Source organism: Pan troglodytes, chromosome 11 (genome assembly GCF_028858775.2).
Source record: "Pan troglodytes isolate AG18354 chromosome 11, NHGRI_mPanTro3-v2.0_pri, whole genome shotgun sequence".
In the NCBI taxonomy this organism is placed as follows: domain Eukaryota; kingdom Metazoa; phylum Chordata; class Mammalia; order Primates; family Hominidae; genus Pan; species Pan troglodytes.
In genome coordinates, this window is record NC_072409.2 from 108,482,808 (window position 1) to 108,504,125 (window position 21,318).

The 21,318-nt window shown below is 38.9% G+C and overlaps 1 pseudogene; it reads left to right on the forward strand.

The window, feature by feature from the left end:
• Positions 1 to 1,112: 1,112 nt before the first annotated feature.
• LOC100608186 (large ribosomal subunit protein uL4-like) lies at positions 1,113 to 2,515 on the forward strand (annotated as a pseudogene).
• Positions 2,516 to 21,318: the final 18,803 nt, after the last annotated feature.

Consider the following 21,318-nt stretch of genomic DNA (forward strand, 5'->3'; position numbering starts at 1 on the left):
AAGGGTTTCTTCTTACTTCTTTTTGGGTCCATAGCAAAGTGATTTGTACAGTAGGTACTAATTATCTACTTACTGAATTTAAGTTCATATGTCATTTTAATATTTACATTGCATTTTCACATACATTTACTTATTAGTCATCCCAATGGATCTACGAGACATATAATATTATCCCAATTTTAAGAGGAAAAAGTGAAGCTCACAAAGTTAAATGATGAGTCTCAAGTGGCACAGCATGGAGGTGGCCGATCTAGACTTCAAGCCAGGTCTCCAACTCCCCTTGTAGTTGTGAACGTCTATGATTCCGTAATTCTGTTTCAAATTTTATGCCAGAGAGGAGAGGAAAATGATTATTTCATTATAATATTGCAGAGAAAAAAGACTGGCAAATGCTCTTCCGTTATATGCAAGCTTGTATTATGCCCCATTGGAAATGAACATTATAAACATTAGCTTCAACAATGTAACATAACAGCAGCTTCTTTTATTAGCATTGTTTAAACATTTGGGTAGTAAGCAGGAACACCTCATCAAACATATGTTCTCAGTCAAATATATATCCTCTATGCAAATTGTATGGAGTTATCTTTATTAGGTGTTATTTATTCAAAAGGCGGAAGGTGCCAACATGCAGAAAATAATGAACAGACTGGACTGTGGAAAAATGGCTTAATTATGTAGGTCAAGAGTCCTTAACCAGACAACCACAAAAAAATCACTTTACAGAAAGCATTGGGGGAGGGGAACTGGCACAGGGATATGCATATATTATCTCCTGGCATATTAAAATAAGACTTGACTAATGTAAAACCACCTTATACAAAGTCCCCAAAAGAACAGAAATCTTTTACTGTGGGTTGAGAGTGCCAAAACTGGCACAATGAAGGACATGTCCAAGGAGGAAGAACACGGTTTTGCTAATCTGAAGGTCTTTATTTGAATCTCTCTCATGTCCGTCACTTCCTATCTGGGTGATCTGGGACTAGTTACTTCCTTCTGAGCCTCCTCGTTCTCTTTGTGAAATGGGGATGATAATAATATTGAACTTACCAAATTGTTTATTATTAAGAGTAACTGATAAAAATCTACGTGACGCTTTTTCCTGGGGCAGCAGCCGGGCTGAGAGGAGCGTGGCTCTCTCCTCTCTCCGCCATGGCGTGTGCTCGCCCACTGGTATCAGTGTGCTCCGAAAAGGGGGAGTCACCTGGCAAAAATGTCACTTTGCCTACTGTATTCAAGGCTCCTATTCGACCAGATATCGTGAACTTTGTTCACACCAACTTGCGCAAAAACAACAGACAGCCCTACGCTGTCAGTGAATTAGCAGGTCATCAGACCAGCACTGAGTCTTGGGGTACTGGCAGAGCTGTGGCTCGAACTCCCAGAGTTCGAGGTGGTGGGACTCACCGCTCTGGCCAGGGTGCTTTTGGAAACATGTGTCGCGGAAGCCGAATGTTTGCACCAACCAAAACCTGGCGCCGTTGGCATCGTAGAGTGAACACAACCCAAAAACGGTGTGCCATCTGTTCTTCCCTGGCTGCCTCAGCCCTACCAGCACTGGTCATGTCTACAGGTCATCGTATTGAGGAAGTTCCTGAACTTCCTTTGGTAGTCGAAGATAAAGTTGAAGGCTACAGGAAGACCAAGGAAGCTGTTCTGCTCCTTAAGAAACTTAAAGCCCGGAATGATATCAAAAAGGTCTATGCCTCTCAGCGAATGAGAGCTGGCAAAGGCAAAATGAGAAACCGTCGCCGTATCCAGCGCAGGGGCCCGCGCATCATCTGTAATGAGGATAATGGTATCAAGGCCTTCAGAAACATCCCTGCAATTACTCTGCTTAATGTAAGCAAGCTGAACATTTCGAAGCTTGCTCCTGGTGGGCACGTGGGACGTTTCTGCATTTGGCCTGGAAGTGCTTTCCGGAAGTTAGATGAATTGTATGGCACTTGGCGTAAAGCCGCTTCCCTCAAGAGTGACTACAATCTTCCCATGCACAAGATGATTAATACAGATCTTAGCAGAATCTTGAAAAGCCCAGAGATCCAAAGAGAGCCCTTCGGGCACCAAGCAAGAGGATTCATCGCAGAGTCCTAAAGAAGAACCCACTGAAAAACTTGAGAATCATGTTGAAGCTAAACCCATATGCAAAGACCATGCGCCGGAACACCATTCTTCGCCAGGCCAGGAATCACAAGCTCCGGGTGGATAAGGCAGCTGCTGCTGCAGCAGCACTAGAAGCCAAACCAGATGAGAAGGCGGCGGTTGCAGGCAAGAAGCCTGTGGTAGGTAAGAAAGGAAAGAAGGCTGCTGTTGGTGTTAAGAAGCAGAAGAAGCCTCTGGTGGGGAAAAAAGGCAGCAGCTACCAAGAAATCAGCCCCTGAAAAGAAGCCTGCAGAAAAGAAACCTACTATAGAGGAAAAGAAGCCTGCTGCATTAACTCTTAAATTTGATTATTCCATAAAGGTCAAATCATTTTGGACAGCTTCTTTTGAATAAAGACCTGATTATACAGGCAGTGAGAAACAAACAAACAAAAATCTATGTGACAAGAAAACTTGGAACATAGTACACACTCAGTTACTGAATATTATCATTACACTTCCTCCACTGACACATACGTCTCTTCTAAACATGAATTTTTTTGAGAAGCCGTGACTTATGGAAAATTTGGGAGGACGTATTCACCCTCTATTTCTATTCCAGATTTTACAATTCCCTTTCTCAAACACCTGTTTAATTTCATTTTCCTGGTCCCTTAAGAGCAAACATCCTAATATCTCTAGCCACTTCTTTTAGATTAGGAACAATGACATTCAAGGTAATCAGAAAGGAGGAGAGGGGAGAGATAAATTCCAAAGGACATAAAGGAAATCTGTGTATCAACAGACAGCCTTTCATTCTTTCCCTCTTCGCAATTCTTTCTGCTCAGCCTAATTTGGATCTAACTGGAGCAGTGTTTCTCAAATGGAGGTGGTGATGTTCCCCCAGCGGGTATTTGGCAATGACTGGAAATATTTTTGGTTATCCCACTGGTAGGTAAAACTTTCATCTAGTAGACGGAGGTCAGGGATGCTGCAAACATCCTACAGTGGACAGGAAAGTGCCCCCATCAAAAAAAAGTTTTCTGATCCAAAATGTCAATAGTGTCAAGGTTAAGAGACCTAAACTGAACAAATTATGATCAAACTAGATATGCATAAAAGTAAAAGGCCCTAATCCAATTCAAGGATTATTTAGTGAGTTTTGCTCTTGGTGTTAAGCCCCTTACTAGCTCCTAGAGACAATGATCCAAGAGATTTAGAAGTAGGAGAGAAATTTGGCCATTAGGTCTCAATACTATGTGGAAACCTCTTTCTCCATTCAAGACTGATCTCTCTGGAATTAGGTTCACAAGAATTCTTTTGCAACAAGATAAAGTAGCAGTTTATGTCAGACATAGCTTGTAAAAACTGCAGGTTTTAGAGAGTAATTAAAAGAAGTCTTTATATGCAAATTACCAGCTTCTCTTAGCTAGAAGCTATCTCTGGATAGAGTTGCCTAGAGGAGGAATTTTTAACTTTGTTTTAAACATTAATTGGGAAGTTAGCTACTTCTGACTAAGAAATAAGTCCAAGAAGTTTAGTTTGAGATTGTTGTTGTTTTTGTGGAGGAAATTGAGAAATGCATATTGCCATATTCTAATCCTCAATGCTATAATGTGATACTTTTTCTTTTCTTTAGCTTCAGTTACTTTTTTTTGGAGACCGAGTCTCACTGTCTCACCCAGGCTGGAGTGCAGTGGCTTGATCCCGGTTCACTACAACCTCTGCCTCCCAGGTTCAAGTGATTCTCCTGCCTCAGCCTCCTGAGTAGCTGAGATTACAGGCGTGTGCCACCACGCCCAGTTACATTTTTTAAAAAAAGTTAGTGAGGGGTGGGAAGTAGAAGAAAGCTAGAGAGCTGGTGGGAAGTCTCTATTCCCACAGGCAGCTCTTTGGGAAGAGAAAGAGGCTAGGAAAGACTTAATAGTGAGATGAACAGCCCAAGCTGTCTGTCTTAGGTTCCTCGGTCTCTCCTGGCTTTAGAACACAGCACCCATGTGACAGGCATGGCCAGCACCACTAAAAACTAGATCTTGGCTGGTGGAAAATCTTGGAGTTAAAGAGTAGGGCCTCACAGCCAACACTAAAACTTCAAGTTTTTTGAATGCCCATGTTTGTTCATATAGAATGGACATCAAACAGATTGGTCATAGCTGGTCATAAAGTACATTCCAGATTCGTGTTAGGAGAGTATTGGATATGGAGCCTTCAAAGACCTACAGCATCTACAAAAGACACAAAGAGGCAAACAACAGGTCCTTCTCAACCAAGCATGGCACTTTAATGAGGAGCTCAGGGGACCCACTTACAGGGGCCTCAAAGCTGTGGCAAATGGACTAGACACTACGTGCTCATGTAGATAGCTGAAAAGCCTTGAAATCAAAATGGTACATAGGGAAGAGGTGAACTAAATCCAGGATTAGGATAGATATGCATCTACCTAGTATTAGGATAGAAGAGAGACTTGGAGAGGGCCATACGGATGATTGAAACCACCTCTTTACAGATTATGACAGCGAAAGAAATGTAGCATTGCTGACTCTGTCTTTTTTCTAGCCTCACAGGCTGGCTCTCCTTGCTCATTCCTAGATATAGGCCAAGCGAACCATGGGAGGAATTTAGTTTATGGTTTAACTTTGAAGCAAGGATGATAGTAGTCCCTGCCTTAAAATGACCTCCTCCTTGTTTAGGGGACTGAAACAGCCTTTGTAAGACTAATCAAAGGCCACAAGATTAGGATTATGGGACAGACCTGAATTCTGCTAAAATGTAGATGTAATTTCTATAATCCCTTACGACTCGGGAGTCACCTGGCTAGAGGTCACATGATTTGTGACTTCCTCAATTGCTCCTATAGATAATGTCATTACTAAAGAACCGAAGATTGGTTTTTTCTAATGTTTTCTAGACTTTTTGCATTCTGATTTGCATTTTGATTTCAGAATTAACCCCCATCCTTCTGTTTTGCTGGCCCTGTGATTATTAAACTCTTTCCTGCAAAAACCTGCTGTTTTTTATGCATTAGTTTTTCTGGGCAGGAGGCAAGATGAACCCATCAGGCAATCACACTATTCTCATTGCAGGCTGACCAACTGCCCCACTAACCACTAAGGACTGGGGATGGGAAAGGGAATAAGACTCTCATAGGAGCCTACAATATTAGAGGGCTGAGTGATACCATGTCTGAAGACAGAAATTAGATGGCTGGGACCTAGAAACCAGTCAGTCAAACAATATCAGTGGGCCAGGTATCTTATTCATTCACTTAACATATATTTATTCTCAGTACTCAGGAATATAGTCACACCCATAGAGGACTTTATAGAGCCTGAAATCTATTAGGTGTTAGAGACTCCCTAGCATCCGTGAACAGGAAGAGGTTCAATAGGCAAACAGTATAAAGTGGCCAACCAGTAAACCAGTGTATAATCATGACAGGTGGAAAGTCTGTCACATTTATTGAGCAACTACAATAAGAAATCCACATAACAATCCCATAAGTATATTATTATTACACCATTGTACAGATTAAAAACACTAATGGTCAGAGATATTAAACACAAGTTTTCACAGGTGAAGATAATTAGAGAGAATTCTACTACCTTTATGTCCAAAGCCTGTTCTTCCCTTCCTCTGCACTAAACTTATCAGGGAAGCCTGGAAGCAAATGGTAGGGACTCACCCAAAGAATTTATTTGGGTATAGGATACAAGTCCCTGAGGCATGTGTAGGGAAGAATCAACCCAAGCCTTCCAAAGAACTAGGACATTAAGCAGAGAATCAAGGGTCACTCAGGAAAGAAGGGACCAGGCAGAAGTCCAGCCACTAAGCCTGGGGACAAACCCAGCAAAGGAGCCACAGTAAAGCTGAGCCACTGACCTCCTGGCCCGCATCTTACATCCCAACTGAGGGCACAGTTGTCTAGAGTGGTCAGATAACGGATGGAACATGGCCGGGCACAATGGCTCAGGCCTATAAATCCCAACACTTTGGCAGGCCAAAGTAGGCGGATTGCTTTAACTCACAAGTTTGAGACCCGCCTGGGCAACATGGCAAAACTCTGTCTCTTCAAAAATACGAAAATTAGCTGGATGCGGTGGCAGGTGCCTGTAGTCCCAGCTACTCAAAAGGCTGAGATGGGAGGCTGGATTGAGCTTGGGAGGCGGAGGTTGTAGTGAGCCAAGATCGTACCACTGTACTCCAGCTTGGGCAACAGAGCAAGACCCTATCTCTCTCTCTCTCTCACACACACACACACACACATGCACACACACACACAAAATGGAACACCTGTTAAGTTTGAGTTTTAGATAAATGATTTTTTTATTTAGTATTAGTCATTTTTTATATTATTTGGGAAATATACTAGAAAATTATTTACCTGAAATTAAAATTTAACTGGGCATCTTGTATTTTTACTTGCTAAATCTGGCAGCCCTAGTGACTGTGCCATATGTGGGAATGAAGCCCCACAATCATGAAGGCAAGAGGGGTACAGGGATAAGGAACCTAGTACACAGCTATCAAAACAGCCTCCCCCACCCCACCTTTTTTTTTCTTTTAACAAAAAGTTTTCTCCCATGTAGTATTTTGTAATTATACAAAAGACGCTCGGTAAAATGAAAAATGTATTCTTAACGATTAGAAACAAAACAAAATTTGAAACAGGAAAACACTACCCCTGGTAGAATAGGAATAGCGCTTTAGCATAATAAGCATGATGAGGAACGTCCTTCTGAAAAAGTCAGCTCATACTTGGAATTGCCAGGGAGGCACTCTGTGCTGGAGCTGGTGGAATGGTAAAGATAGGAGTCTCCTCACTGTCCAAATTGTAAGCCAATGCCTTTTCCTTCTGAAACTATAACCTTCAGAGGTTTGGCTATTGAGATATTACAAGTTAAGCAGATCATTGCAGGCTAGACAGCTGACAATCATTTATAATATTCTTTCTGTGAGTAAATGTCTTCCAAGCTTCCTGCAGTGATCTTACAAATGAGTTTTGGCAACACAATCTGTTGTTAATTGGGGTTTTACTACACAACCCTGCAAAATTTGGTATGTGTCCCACTGTCCAGCCTCATCACAGACCAGCCTCCTCTAGCTCAGCCTACCAGCTCATGACTCCTCTTTCAGTCCTTGAATGCCACAAGTTCCTTGCTGTGTTGGGGCATTTGCCCAGAATATCCAGCTCTGTGGAACCCTCCACCTCTGACTCCTAGAACAGCACCTTTTCTTTCAAGTAGCCTTGAACAGGATTCCTTAATAACTGTATTATCTGAGTACTATCCATCCAAGAACCCTCAAAATTACTTTCACTTTTATTAACTTATAAATTGATATTTATTATTCACTCTCCACTAGAATACAAATGCTCAAGGGAAAGGCCCATTACTGTTTTACTTTTCACACTTTTTTCAGAACCCAGCACACTGCTTAGCACAAAATAGAAAATTCATTTATAGAATATGTGTAAAATTAATAAATGAATGAATAATCTGAATGAGTTAGTAAGTAAATGAATGAAAGTTTATATCTTATCTTTCCTCTGCAAATCATGTTTTGTTCCTAGTTTATTCCTTATGATTAACACAAGCTCTTTTGTCAGCTCATGTTAGCATATCTCAATTATAAGCAGACAGGCACCAATTTATCTACTTATTTTTTTCATTCATTTGCGAGCCCTTAATATATCAGGCACTGTGCAGATTCTCGTTTTTTTGAACTGTGACAAACCAAATTCAACACAAAGTAAAATCACAAAACATGTAACATGATGATAAACATCACAAGCTATTGTGGGTCAACAATGTATTTTATATAAATGAATTCCTCTTCCCACATGAACTTCATAAGGCCCAAGTTCACAAATCAGCCTTTTTGCCTCCAGCCCTGTGTGCTTTCTGGCTCAAATTTGAAATCCTTTTGTAATATATCTGGAGTTGCCAGAAAGGGCTTCAAGGTAGAAAAGTTACAAAATGGAGGGGGGAAGTTGGGATGAGATGAACAGTGAAAGGGAAGCAGAGTTCACATAGTTGTGCTGTCACTTCCTGGAACAAACCTGATCAAACTACTCACCTTTCCCAAGCACTTCTCTGCAATCATAGTACCCGACTTTTCTCATCCTTCCTTTGTGGGATAGTTTCATGGCAACCATTGAATGTCGCAACTGTCTCCAGCCTAATTTGTGGATGTAATTTGTGCTTACGTTCTCCCAACTTTTCCAAACCTGCTAGCCCACAAGTACTGTTCCTAGAAGAACTCTAATGGCTTAGCTCTATCTAACCTGGCATCTTTTTTTTCACACTGTTCCATCGAATAAAGCTCTCATCTTTCCCAGTAACCTGCCTCTTGAAGAAAGGACTCGGGTACACAAGACTGACCTCTTACTTTGTCTGGGCCTTTGTATCCTAGAGTAGGTGATTCAGAGCAAAAATAAAAGAAAATTATCAGAAAGCAAATGAGAAGGGAAAAAAAATACAGAAATGCTGTCAAGGTCACCAGTATATTTTTGTTGCAGGATCACCCTAGGTGAAATTATTTTAATTTACCAGTTTGCAGAGATAAAAAATATCCCACTGTGAAAACCACAGTATTCACAGTAGTGTGTGGCACTGATGAGCTACACCATATGATAAAGCAAATTGAGATCAGGCATTTTCAAGACCACTTCATGATGGGGGAAAAATCACATAAAGAGTTATAATATGGTTAATGGTATTGCAAGGCTGATCTCACTAATTTTACAATTCTCTTTTATGCATAGGTTATCATACTAATTAGCTGCCTCTGGAATATTTGTCCTTTTAACAGAGCAATTTTGCATTTCCCTTTGCTTTAGTTCTGTGGCCTCCAACCTGACATTCACAGGTTCCAACAAATTTCAACACAGCACATGTTCTGGATGATTTGAAACAAGTCACCTTGGAGCCGGAGAACCTTTGAGGATGGCATGGTGGAAAGAACATTGACTTGGAAATCACATGTTGATAATAATGGCAATGTGGATGTTGGCAATTTACTTAATCTCTCTGAAAGTGTTTCATTAAAAATGAAAATGAGGAACCTAACTTTTGGGCTTATTGTGATGATGGAAATCATCTCTCTCACATGCCTAACATGTAGTTCAATAAATGGTCCATATAGAATAGTAATAAAGCACAATTCATTTTTTTCCTCCTCTTTTGATGGTTGTGTGAAAGGAAAATAAAACTTGGAACCCCAATTTACTATGTCAAAAGGAAAAAAATTAAGCTGAAAGCTGAGTTATGTAAGAAGCTGCCTTTCCTTTTGTTTCTAAGCAGATAGCTACAGATAAAAGCTACATATCTCCACTGGTAGCTACTCTATATTCACCCTATCTTACATAAAATGCTGATTTACTGACACCAGGCAAATACATAATTGACTGTCCCCCTACCTGCTTCCTTTCTCTTGCAACATGTGAATTTGGTAATGTGACCATACCCTCCCTCTTTCTCGTCCAGCCAGCTTTTCCTCTTTAAATACTGAACTCCTCAAAAATCATCTTTGGAGAAAGGCACAGACCTGTCTCCCAGACACATCCTTGAACTTGGCAAAATAAACTTCTAAATTGGTTGAGACCAGACTCAGATACTTTTTGGTTTACAGTTCCACAATTCATGTGAGTAGATCTAGCAGGGAATAGAAAATTCAAAGCTGTTGGGAAGAATAATTTCATATCCCAGAAGCTTCAAGCATTCTTTTCCTTCCCACTCCTCTTGGACAAATCAGAGGGTTTGCAAATGGCAGCATAGTAGAAGCTGATACTTCTCTCACAGATGTAACACAGGAAGCCAACAATATGCTGTAATCAAGAACAGAGCCTTTAGGTGAGAAAATAAAAATCACTGACCTTGGTTTCAAGTCCAAGTCATGTTTAAATGTTTTACTATGGCCTAGACACCTTGTAAGAACTAGATCCAGAACTTACATTTTAATTGCATGTACATGTAGATGACATGCATCATGGAAATGGGAAAAGTTAGAATGTTGGCCTGTGGAAGTATATTGTAATCTGTCAAATATTATTATTGTTGTCGGTTTTGTTATTGTTAAAATATAGGTGGAATCTGGGAAATCTACCAACGATAACAATGATTATTGTTGCTAAAGTACTAAAAAAAGCAGAAGAAAAAAACTGCAAAAATGTGGTTCATTCACATACAACTCATGCCAATTATAGTTATAACCATCAGGAAAGCTTATCATTTATCCTTAACATTCTCCTCCAGAAATTAATACCAGCATGTAATCTGAAAATTTGACACAATAAAATAGGAGCTGGGCTAAATTCTTGACAATGGTTTCTTATGGAAATTATGGAACTTTCTGTTATTTCATGCTGAGAAACTCTACAACATCCAAAAGTTATTATTTCCATCTTTGTTTCTAGTCTCCACTAGATCTTAATTTCCTTTCTTGGAGAAGTGTTTAATTGATGTCCCTTTCCCCAAACCATTAAGGCCAAACCTTCTTGCATTAGTGTAATCATGGACAGAGCTTTAGAAACATCATAGAAATCGTATGTAATAACCCCCAAATGGAGTATTTTGAACCAAATGGGATTAGGTCACATTCCAAGCACAGTGGAACTAAACTAGACACACAGCCTTTAGGAGTTTGCCCCTACTGCTGCTGCCTCACACACCTCAACACTTGGCAGGTCCTGAGAGAGCTTCCCTATTCCACCCCCGAGAGATTTAAACAGACTTTCAATACTAGAACATTCTCTCTGCCCTCTCTTCATCCAAATAAGTCTTACCTATCTTTCGTGTTTAATCTTAGATATTCCTCCAGAAAACCTTTCCTAATCACCCCCTCCCACCATAGCCAAGGCTGTTTTTAATGGTCCTCCTATGTGTTCCCATCACAGCTACAGGGAGAATTTGGATGACCTCTTCCAAAAATCTCTCTCTCCTTCTAGACCACCAGCTGCTGAGAATAGGGACTGAGCCTGCTTCACTGTTTTTTTTCACAGCCCCTCACACATAGCAGCCACTCAATAAATAATAGCCGAATTAATAGGTTTTGAAAATCCCATCTCGAAAGCATTCACAACAAATAAACTGATTCCTCCAGAAAACAAAGTTAATTGCTCATTATCCAGCACATTTTAATAACATCAGCTACCTAAGTAGGTAATTCAGGCTTGAATTATATACTTTGCTTTTGAGAAAAACTATCAGTCATCATCATATCACCACATTTCATTGCTGTGTAGACACCACTCTGACATTATCTTCTTATGATTTAATTTCTGATCAAAGCAGGAACAACCAAGATATGAGAACAGAGATGTGTTGGCTCTGCCGTTAACCCTGGTGGCTTTGTGGACGTTCCCCAAGCCTCAGTGTGCTTCATCACTGTCAGCTCTACCCTATGTGCTCCAGGAAAGAAGACAAATGAAGAAATGTAAACGTCCAGAGTGGAGCCCATGGGACTATACGTAGGATTGTTGAAGGAATTACTTGGGTATTTTTGCAACTAAATATGGTTGGCATTCAACATCACAACTTCTTCACATTCTCTCTTTCCGTCACTTTCCCTGAAATAGTCACATCGGCTTCTATTGTTTCCCTATGCGTTTGAGAGGCTCTGTTGAGGTTTTACAGCCTCGTTCACGAACTCCTACTAACCAAACCCATAAGGTCAGTACCTTTTGAACCCAACTTTAGCTACTCCCCAAGCAGGCCAATTAAGGAGCCCACCTGCTGTAGATTGTGTTGCCTCCCAGAATATGATCACATATAGCTTCTTTAAAGGGGGTGGAGGAATGATGAATGTCAAAAACACGTGTTTATACTCAAACCTGTTATGCACAAGAGCTTTCAACTCTTCGGTAAAAGAGTTTCAATGGGGTTATGTGTGTACCTGCTGCCTTTAAGAATGATTGTCTGTCAAATGGTTTTGCAGACTCCACAGAATCCCTCAAGGCAATAGGGAAAAAGCAGAGGGATTGTAACCTGGAAACCAGAACAAGTTGAGGATTCATTCTCACCTCGTGACATCTGCAATTTGGGAAATGGGAAGGCTACAGAATGATCTCATTCACTTGAAGCCAGAGACTCACACCTCCTCCCCTGCCCCTGTGCCTATCATCTGTCTATTTTTAAAGGCAAGGAATCTTAAACGTGCTTCAAAAAACTAAAACTCAAGTGATGCTCACAAAAGCCAAAGTCCCTGGTTCAGTGACTGGATCTCCAGAGAGGAGGGTCAGAGCTTTATTTTTGCTTTCTGTCTCTTTCAAAGCATGCAGGAAAAATAGTTAACAGCCATTTGAGAATTGCAACCGAGTTTATCTCTGCTACTTTGGGTACCTTCCCTCAGGTTCCCAGGAGCAGGTAGTTTTGACTAGAGGCAGAGGTCACTTGGTATCTTTTAATGAACCCTCTGAGGCTGACAATTCTGAGTGCTCTCTTAGATTTTTCTTCCCACACAAAATTAATTTCAGCATTTTACATAAAATTTGTATTTTTATAAGAACCTAGGGACGGCAGCTGAGACAAAGCTTTAGTTTCTGCAATGAAATCTATAAGACAACTATAAGAATAGCTTTACCTTATTAAAAAACACCAGCATGAGGAACATTATAAGATTTAACAAGCCTTCAGTTACACATTTTTTTCCCAGTTACTTTTGAATGCAACTTGGAGTCTCTCCTTATAATGAGACCAGTATTGGCTAGGGTAGGAAAAAAGAATTCTTCTTTAAAACATTCTAAAGAGAAGTTTCAATAAATGGGTGCAGGTGGAAAGATAAAATGTCTTGTATTCCCCAACCCTTCCATTTCTCCAGATTATCAGCTTAAAGCCTCAGACTCATGATGCCATTGAGGTCAGAAAATGGGTCTCATTTCTGTAATCTATAAAGCAGCAGATGTGAAGGTGGAATAAACTAGCTGATCTTTAAGGCAGAGCTTCCCAGCTGCTGTGCCAGGCACTCCGCCAAATCTCAAACGGATCACCAGCGTGCCAAGATATTGATCGACTTTCTTGATGACTAGGCACAGTTGGACAACAACAGCCCTTAAGCCAATCATTTCCAGCTGCAAGCATCTTTGTGTGTTTATTCCAATGTGCTATAAAAGTATTTTCACTGTATGTATCTGCCATGATGTGAAGGTGTTAGAACACACTGGTTTAAAGTCTCTTCCAGTTCTGTTGTTCAATTATTTTAATTCTTATTTCCTTCAAGTAGGACTTCATTGGTGACCACTGCAGGGCTACTGAGTACTGCTGCGGAGGTGGCACTTCATGTTGTGTGTGATGGTATCCCTAGAGGTTTGCAATGCATGACATGCACAGCCCTGAACAAATGAGCGGAATGTGAAAAGAAAAGAAATATGTGGCAGAGACATAGTAGGTACTGAAGTTTTTTTAAGCAAACAAGAGATTGCCCAATGAACTAATACTTAAGACCATCACTGGGAAAGGGAAAGGTCATGGTAAGTAAAGGGACTCATTTTCCCTTGAGGTACTCACTTTTATGGAAACCTAACAGATCTCTTGTGGAAAACAAAGATGAAAACACAATAAAAGAGGAAATAAAGAGGAGATGCAAAGGCTCTCAGTTAACTCTCAGAAAGGTTTTGAGTTGGGCAAGTATCCTGCCGTATGGCACAAATGAATTGAGGAGCCTCTGTTCAGTGAAGGAAGAATGTTTGATTGCTGAGGGAAGAAATCACTGGGGTGCAAAACCGTGGGGACCCTTAGATTTTCCTCTGACCCAAGCGCCAGGGAACTTGGTTTCCTCAAGAAACAGAGGCTATCAGAAATGAAACCAACAAAAACACAGCAATCCAAATTAAAAGAGTTGAAAACACTAGGCACATTGCAAGAAACTGAGACTGTGAGAACACCTTATTCTTTGCAGAAGAAAGGTTCCACTGGTGGGGAAAAGGTGTCTCCTACCATGAAACAAGAATTGGCAGAGTGGAGTTGTGAAGCTGGGAGAAGTGACATTAAGGAGGCAAAGTAGGTGTGAAGAGTTAGAAGGTCACATATCCACCAAAGGAATTGGGGTACATTTAGCATCTTTGAAGGCTTTCAGATAGACAGTGTAATCAACACACACAAAAAAGTAAAGGCAAAGAAGACATTGATCATTACAGGAAATTTTTTCACCTCTTTGTATTTGTTAATTACTTATAATCTTGCTTAATTTAAAAGTCATGTATACACCTTACAGAAAGCCTGATGAAAATGGAGAAGTATAAACGAGAAAAAACTTACCCTTAATGCTACAGACAGGGATTGTCACTGTTAATATTGCACAAATAAATTAAAATGTACTTAGCTATTTCCTATGGTTGAACATTTAGACTCTATTTTTTCATTATGATAAATCCTCAATAAACATATTTTCCCTATCTTTGATCATTAGGAAACAAATATTCTTTGTTCCTATTGCTGATTATTTCTTTAGAATAGATTCTTTTCTGAGGTAGTCTGGGTAAAAAAGTATGAACATCTTAAGAACCTTAACACATACAAATAAATGAAATGCTTTCCAGAACCCTTGTACCAATTCCCACCAACATTTGAGAGCTCATTCAGTGCCCCTGACTAGTTTTGATTATACTTTCTTATACTTTTGCCAAATTAATGTGACATCTCCTTGTAGTTTTAGTTTGTGCTTCAGGTCGAATCTTTTTTATATGTTAATTACCAGCACTAAAATTTTTCCCCCAGCAATAGAATTTTCATGGCAGAAAAGAGATGCTCATGGATACCTTGACCGTGCTGGGAGATGAAGGGATGGAGGGACAGGGAGCGGCAGAGGAAGAACTCAGGTTTACAGATCAGCCAACTACAGACGGTGCACCAAATCTAGCTTGCTACCTGTTTTTGTATGGCCCACATGTCTGTTCCCTTTTTAAATGCTTAAAAACAACACCCAAAGAATATTATTTTGTGACATGTGAGAATATGAAATTTTAATTTGTATCCATAAATAAAGTTTTATTGGTTCCATGCTAATTATTTCTGTATGGTCTATGACTTTCACACTGCAACAGCAGGGTTCAGTAGTTGTGATAGAGACATTACGGATCATGAAGCCTCAAATATTTACCATCTGGCCTTTTACAGAAAATAATTGGTGACCCCTGTTGTAAGCGATTACTTACCCCCTGCTGGGAGTACAGAAATGTTCAGATTAGTAAGAAGTGGTTGGATTGCTCAAGTTTCTTTAGTAAGAGCATGCACTAATCTAAGATACTCATGCACTTCACCTTTAGGAGTGTAGGATACTCATGCACTTCGCCTTTAGGAGTGCAAGAGTGTCACTGAGCAGAGGTGAGCATCATTCAGATACACACCAAGGGAAGTAAGAGAAGTGAAGGACCAGATTGTTCTTACAAGGTAGTTTCAAAGCATAAAAGAATTTGAAAATCTCTGTAGCCACTGAATTATTTGTTTTCCTTGCTAACAGCAAATGTTCAGATTGAACTGAAGCCATAAGTCTTCCTTGAAACTCACAAACACAGAATACTATATGTATATGTGTATATATAAATAGTAATGTATATTATATAAAATATACGTTATTATATATGTATAATTATTATATTCTAGAAGAGCAAAGCAAATCCATGAATTGACTCAGTAGCAGAGGAAGGTAGAAAGGTCCTGGTCTGAATATGAAGAAGTCTAGAAATTTAGCATTTGCCATTAACTTGGCCATGTAACCCTGAGAAAATCACCTGACATGTCTGAGATGTGAGCTGGAAGAGAGTTAATGTTTCTATCAGCTCTGGTATTTGCTGATTTTTCTTAGTCTTAATTCAGTGTTGCCTGGATCAACAGCAGCAGCATCACCTAGGAACTTCTTAGAAATGCAAATGCTTGGGCCCTGCCACAGGCTTACAGAATCAGAAGTTCTGGTGATGGGCCCCAGCATTTGGTCTTAATAAGTCCTCCAAATAATTACATTGCACGCTAAAGTCTGAGAAGTACAGATCTCTAAACTGTGTTTCTCTCTTGAAGGTTTTCCAGTTCCAAAAAGCATTTAAGATATTTGATTTTAAAATCTGAGTTACACATTTATATTTGCAAACACCTTGCCTCAAAAAACACTCTTCCCAGTGACTCATTTTCTCCTTCCACTGGAAGTATAGGTTTGTTTAAAGATCATATTCATTAAGCAGGACCATCATCCCACCTGAATAAAGATCAAGAACCATGGGGAGGGGTGGGTGGAGAGAAGGATGCCCACCATTCAGCTCACCTACTTGGCACATGTGCCCCTGCCAAGCTGCAGCCTGGAAACAGCCCACAAAAGCAGAGACAGACCCTCTTAGTTATCGACCAGTATGGAACCTGCTGTTACTCAGTGTGGCAAATTATACTTAAGCTATAAAAGGACAACCTGGAAAGTTGTGAGTCTTGTACCTTTGCATGGGTTTGAACTGAGAGTTGATGACAGACAGCATCTGGATGAATTTCTGCCTAACCACAAATGTGAATACCATCCTATCAGTTGGTGCTGTGGGAATGTCCTGTTCTAGAAACCTGGACACCTGGCCTCCTATCCCACTTTGCCAGACTGGTTATGTGATCCTGAGAAACTCATTTAGTCTGTCAAAGCTTCAATTAACTCATTTAGAAAATATGAATAATACCAGTAATTGTACTCACCTCATAGAGTTCTGGGGAAGATCAAGTTGTAAGAAGGGGTGCAAAGGCCCTTGAGCACTCTCAAAATGCAAATTATTGTTATTCATGAATGCCTAATAGTCTTCAGAATATACTGCTTACATCAGTTAGGATTATGTTCAATTGAATATAAGAAAAGCTCAACCAAGATTGCTTAAACCAGATAGGATTTTTGCTTTTTCCATGAAACAAGTCCAGAGACAGGCAGCCCAAAGCTGAGAGCAGTTGCTTGAGGAATTCAAAGGATCCTGGCTCCGTCTAGCTTTCTGTTCTAGTATCCTTAGCATTCAGCTTTCACCCTCACAGTTCCAAAATGAAGATCTCTCCCCACCCTCCAGGCATCTATGTTCCAAAGAGGAAAAGGTCTACCTGCTGAATCTGTGCCTTTACAACAACAAAACGGTAACTTTTTTGGAAGCTCCATCTAACAGAGCATATTCAACCAGAATATTAATGAAAGCAACAATTGAAACAAAACATATAGTATAATTAAAATATATGTGTTAAATTCCTAACAGTAAAATAATTTAGTAAACATAGAAATTTACCTTTAAAAAGGGGGAAGGAGTGGAGGCATCATAATGTCAATTGGATGAGGCTGCTAAATGGTCTAGGCAAGAGCAAAATACACAAAGACTAGCAGATGGGCACAGGTCTGTGGTTGCAAAAGAGGCTGGTCACCTGCAAAACTGGTACTTTTATCCTCTAACGTGGCATAAGGTTCTGCCATCAAGAAAGAAAGGGCTGCAAAGGACATCTAGAATGACTGCTGAATAAGCACTCAAGAACGTTTTTCATCTCCGGTTTATCTTTCTACCTTCTGTTTCAATCTCATTGTCATTAGCTTGCCTCGAGTGAATATCTTGCTACTGATTTGGTTTCTCTTTTCGTTTTTATTATTGGCTAACCTAAGGAATTTTCTTTTAACCTATGAATTTATACCATTTGCATCGTTGTGATTTTCAAGTATGGAAAATTTCAATTTTTATCTTTTAGAATGTTGCCACTTCATTATCTCTTTTCCATTTTACCAGAACCCATATTTTGAAATTATTTCCATCATCTTATTTTGTGTTTTCTATTTACTTTTTCTTTGCTTTTTCTCTTTCCATTCTTCCAGTTGAAATAATGAAGTTTTATTTATGCCCCTTCATACTTCTTCTTTTGGTATCAAAGCAAACATCCTATTTTTATTCTGTTACTAGCTGCCTTTAATTTCTATCATGCATATTTGACTCACTAATTTCTAAAAGTACCATTATCTTTTCCCCCCTCATTAACTTGTATTAAATAATACAAGTACCTAAGAATGCTTTAATTCAAATCACTTTTTTTCCTTCCATATTATTGTTATAATAATAATGTATATTTATTTTGGGGGAGTTCTTTAAAAATGGCATTGTATTAAAAATATCAAAACGAAGAGACAATGATGAAAGGGATGGAATTAGAAATTATAGATCATTAGAACTGCTACAAACAACTGTAAAATTTTGCTCTTTGCTCTGGGGGAACATCCTATAACAGGTAATTTAAAAGTTTTTAAATAATATAAAAGGGGAGCTAAATACCTGAACATTTAAACAAAATGAAGCAAAAAAAGGAAACAAATTCACTGCAAGAGATGGAAATTACATTTTAAAGGCTGAAAATAATAAAGAAATTCACTAAACAACAGGCCCTATTGTCCTGGCTCCTTCAGAAAGATTACTGAATGGAAACTGGGAAGTGGTTTGGGGAATAGCAGATTCTAGGATACGGTAGGAAGTTCACAGGTTGGCAATGGCTAGAACAGCTGAGTTTTGAAGGCACTTTGCAGACACAGGGGTGCTGGTGGCCCTGAAGCACAAATAATGAATATTTAGATTACAGATACATAGAATGTATATAGACATATCAATAATAATGCATATTTATATGTTTACATTTGTTGTGCTTTCTATTTTTCTTCCTTCCCACATCTTCCTTTTTCTTTAATGAGAGCACGTCTTTTACTAGTTCCCTGTAAAAGTATATGATTAGTAAACTGTCATTTTTTTCCTCTGAAAATTTCTTTATTTTACCTTCTTTATTAAGAAGTATAGTTTCCCTTGGATCTCAGAAGATATTATTCCATTTTGTTCTGCCATCCATTGCCACTGCTGGGAAATATACTAGCCTATTTGTGATTCCTCTGTTTGAGAAAATTTATTTTTCCTCTGATTGATTTTAAGATCTTCCTCTTTCATATTCTCCAGTTTCTCACAATGTGTCTAGCATGTGTTTTTTATTTATCCTATTCAGGACTTAGTGTGCTTTGTTAATGGGATAATTCAATTCTTTTCTCAAGTATGGAAAATTTCAATTATTATCTTTTAGAATACTGGTTCTTCTTCATTCTCTCTGCTCCATTTTACCAGAACCCATATTGGATACACTTCATACCTTTTCACACTCTCCCCCATGTTTCTTAACTGCTCTTTCATGTCTTTCAGTTCTGAGATCTATAGTGTGGATGACTTCCTCAGGTGGATCTTCCAATCGCATCAATCCTTTTCAGCTGTATCTAATCTGCCATTTAACTCATCAACTGCGTTCTTAATTTCAAATACTATATTTTTTATTTCTGTAATTTTTATTTAGCTCTTTTTGAAACTGATATTTTGCTTACAGACCTATTTTTATTATACACTTTCTTTTATTTCATTAATTCATGTTAAACATATTAACGTATAATCTTTCCTGATATGTTTGGTTATGTCCTCTATTTAGAGTATTAATTCTCCTCTTTCTTGCACATAAACTCACATGTTTATAATTTTGGTATAATGGACTCAAACTCACTGAGTCTTGTTTATCTTTGGGAGTCCTATAAGCATTGCATTTTGAGATTGTATCACAGAACAATTCTCATTTTCTTCTGCCAGGATCTCTAAATTATTAATGATCTTGAATGTATTTTATTTTAATTTCTTGTCCAGAATTCCTACACCATATAAGCTGTGTAAACACTGTTTTCCTCACCCACGCTGGAGGTACTGGGTTTTGATTACTTGTGGATGGCTGTTTTTACACAATAAAGCTCCTGTTTTACACAATAATATTACAAAAAAAACCCAGAAAACCCCCACCACCAATGGGTAGTTTTTCAAGGCTCTGATCCTTATACATGGAACACATATCCATCTTTCTCACCTTATCTAGGTCAAGGTCAAGTCAGTTGTCACCAGGTGGGGCCTATATCTACACCTGCTTTGTTAATAGCTTTTCTTTCTTTCTGATAGTTATTCAAAGGCTGTAAAGTTACACCTTAACAAATAGGATTTTAACACAGGATTCTAAATAGAATAACAACATTTCTTCTTAAGCTTTAACATTTGCTAAATTGATTTTAAAGTGAAGTCTATTTTTAGCACTTGCTTCCCTTTAGTCTGGTTGCCAGTCACAGCAATATTTGACTCTGTCTTGTTACTTGGTCTCTAATCACCAGCAAATTTTTCTTGTTTCTATCCCCAATTCTCCTTATTCATTTTTGTACTCTATCTCATTCTCATTTTTTCTCATACACAAGTTCACAAGTGTGCCAGTTGTATTTCTTCCTTTAAGTAGTAATTAAGGATGTATGTTCATTTCATAGAAGAGACTCCTTTCCCCTTCTTCCAAGGCTCATGCCATTTCTGATCCTACTTTCAGACAGTACTAAGTACTACTGCCCTTATCTTAGCCACCTGTCAATACCATCATATCACTTTGTGTTAACAATGCATAAATGGTGCTGCAGTTCCTAATCAGCTGCTGGATCTAAGTTCTTATATCTCCATCAGAGTCAGAGCTCTTTCTGTTTCCAGTAGAAAGGGACTTATCCTCTGAATATAAGATAGATCATTCAGCTACCTGGTGGCTCCAGTCCTTTAAGTTTATTCAAAAGGTAGCCTTGATCATACAGGTTGACTATTTCCTCTGCCATGGAATTCCTTTCATGTTCCCCAGTAATTGGCCTGAAGGAAACTAAGAGGCAACATTATTAGCCTCCCTTCTTTGATTCTAGTGTGTTTAGAGGTAGGGTGACCATGTTACTTAGCTTCCAAACAGAGATACTTTTGAGCATGAAAAGGGGCACTTCTGTAATTTCAACAGGAAGGAATAAGCCAGGACTGTACTGAACAAACTGCCCTATTTTCAGGTCCTTATGTGTGTAGAAACCATCACTGCTTGCTTTGACCTTATAAAGTTACAGACATGCACACTCACACACACACACACACACACTATATATATATATACACATATATGTATATAGTTATATATGTGTATACATATATATACATGTATATACATAACTTTATACATATACATGTATAAAGTTAAAGGCATATACACATATATATGTATATGTATGTGTATGTATATGTATGTGTATATATATATGTATAGTGTATACATATATACACAAATTAGGTGCCATCATGACCATAACTTCATAAGGGAAGTGAGTTACCTACTCATGTTTCCTAGGGTAGGTTTTGTTTGACAAGACTATAGAGATGTAGAAGAAAACAAGTATGCAAAATGAGACACCAATT